The sequence below is a fragment of the Lepisma saccharinum genome, unplaced genomic scaffold (assembly GCF_977018435.1).
Source record: "Lepisma saccharinum unplaced genomic scaffold, izLepSacc3.1 HAP1_SCAFFOLD_506, whole genome shotgun sequence".
Lineage (NCBI taxonomy): Eukaryota > Metazoa > Arthropoda > Insecta > Zygentoma > Lepismatidae > Lepisma > Lepisma saccharinum.
The window spans coordinates 193,342-196,378 of NW_028143191.1; positions in this window are offsets into that span (position 1 = coordinate 193,342).

The window sequence follows — 3,037 nt, forward strand, 5'->3', positions numbered from 1 at the left end:
TACGGTATCAACGCCGTCCGATTTCTTTCCACAAGCTTCACGTTCTGTACTGTACACGATTTTAGTGGAGAATTTGAAGTTCAGAAAGCTGTGTGCTCTGTGGGTGCCCAAAATGCTCACAGAGGAACACAAAAGTAAGCGTAAGCATGTTGCGGCACGACAACATACGGCCACACACTGCAGCTGCCACACAGTCGCTCACAGACTCATTTGACTGGGAGCGGATGGACCTCCCTCCGTACAGTCCGGATCTCACCCCTACCGATTATCACCTATTCTTCCACTTAAAGACTTTCCTCGCTGGGAAGCGATTCAACAGTGCCGATGAAGCCAAACAGACCGTGACGAATTAGCTATCTGATCTGGCGGCATATTTCTTTGATAAGGGTCTACAAAAGCTAATCTACCGCTACGAAAAGTGTATCAACAACTATGGGAACTACGTTGAAAAGTAGCTGAATGTACATATGAACAGTCGCAGAGGTAATTAAATTTCTTCCGTTGCATGTTTTTGTTTAATTTCAAAACGGCCCCTAATAAAAAAATAAACCTCGTATTATATATATAATTTTTTACACCTGTTCAAGCGGCTCCGGCACCCACCCAGAGTCGTATAAAGTGGGTACCTAAAGGAAAGTGGGGGGTAAGGGCGATCAGGGGCGTAGTGCTGATCACATCACCCCCACCTTCGGCCGTGATTAAGAAAGTGTGAGGCCCTATCTCCACACACCCTATACGCCTTCATGGCGTGGTGCAAAGCACAGGGGAACACTTTATATAATTGTTAAAACGTCACTTTATAAAATGTGATGGATAAATACATAAACAGTAACTTGTCTCTGTCTCTTTCACACCCACCCACACACACACATACACACATACATACATGTATATACACATATGTTCCTATTATATATCTTTGTTTCAATTAACTGGACTTTTGTCTCAACCGTGTTTACCACTTACATAAGTAGATTGAGATTTTTAAAAATATTACTTTTTGTCGAGTATTTTCTAATTGCTATGTATTGCTTGTTGGAGACTATGCTTTGCGGCATTATCATTTTTATTCCGTATCTATTCGAAAAACACAGTCTATATATAAGGAATACAAAATAAACATTTTTTCTTCTAGAACACGTAGTAAATTCTATTAGCAAGTAAATAGTTTCTTACTCAAGGTACAACTTCACTCACATCACTTGAGAACAATGTAAAGTTAGTTGTCGATAAACATGTCCTTACTTGGCACAAATTACGTCAGGTGATCATTCGACAAACAGAAGCACGTGACATTAACGGAAATGAAAGGTTACAGTGTGCGTGTTTGAATTCAAGTTTTTTATCCTCCGAGGAAAGAAAGCAATGTGTTTGTGTAAAGATAACCTACAAACTGGTGAAAACCAGTGGTGACCAGCGCGTGGGAGGGCAGTATCATCATTCATAGTTAAACACCGACACGAGAGGACCCGTGACGTCAAGAGGTCGACAGTTGTTGAGGAAAGAGTGTAGAGATCGGGGGAGTGGGAGGGGAAGGAAGGATCTTCTCTTTTGTGGGAACCTTAAATCGATATGTAAGCCTTTGCTAAGATGCTCAAGGGAAGCGGTTGAGAGGTCAATGTTCCGCTGGAAGTCGATGAAGATGCAGAGGAGAATAGTTGAGAAAGAGCTGTATCATTCATGCATTGTGGTCCATAAGGAGGAGGTCGGAAAGCGAATTTAATACGAAAAGTTTTTCAGAGTTGCTCTGGAACGCTGTTACTATGCTGAGGACTTCTCGAAGTTTTCTCGTTTCCGTTTCTTCTTTATTCATTCATAACTCCATTTCGTTGTAGATACGGCAGGACCTCCTGAAAATTGCTACAGAGTTGTTTAACTGGTATAGATGAGCAGGTTTTCTCACAAAGCCTTCATTACCACGGATGATATTACACAAAAGTTAAAGAACGAATGCAAGAAAGAAACGAAATTTTCGTCTGCGAATGAGACACGTCAAAAGAAATGAAAGATTACATATACATATCTATTGGGAGTACGACAGATGAAATATGACATTCAGATGTAGTGCTAGCGACGTTGTGCTAGGGGTTTACTGGATAATATGACTATTGTTGTTACTATAGGGTATAAGAAACTGTTTTTTATAGTATGGTATGATCCAATGAGAACAAAGAACAAGGATCTCAAAAATTGTTCTGAGGGATTCCAGCAGAAGTTTGCTAGCGCAAAGAACGGGATACAGCCCACAAACTATTTAGGATTTTTAGAGCCGCAAGTATATGACTAAAGTATATGGTCCGTTTCCATCTTTGACTTTCCTTAGCAATTATAAGCGGGTCTTGTCACTGTTGCCTGCTGAAATAGCCTCCGTGATTACGTCGTCATCGTAATACAGCAAAAAGAGTTTCCTTGTAAACCATGGGTGTCTCTTCCATCTTTTAATGATGACTGACTGCTAAAAATTTCCATGGCAACAGGATCACCACCGAAATCCAGGCGATTAATCTTGATTCACGGTTTCAGCTTCACTAGAAACGGTGGACTTTGCCCCGCGGGGAGATGTTTCGGCAATTATGGATCTAATGTGAATGACATGACAGCAATTCCCTCAGCAACATTCCATTTACTCTTCATTGAACCTGTCGTACCAAAATTTCTCGCCTCTTCGTAACCTCAGGCCAAGACCGATGGAGAGTTATTTTCTCCTCTTGATGATCTATGTAGTCACATTCATAGTAGAACCAACAACAATAATTAAAATTAAGCTACCGAACTTCTTAATTAACTCAAGATTTCTGTGAAATTTACATGAGTCACAAGAACTGTAACAACAATGAAATGCAATGCCATTTACTTAAGTTTTTGCAAGCACCCAGTTAAAAATAAACTTTTCAAATGATTGCATGCCTACATTTAAATTTAACATGTAGACAAATTTACCTGTTTAGTGGTTATTTAATCAGTTGCTACTGATTATTTATTATTACTGTCATTATACATTGGAAAAGATTCCAAGCTTCAAAAGTTAAAAGAACAA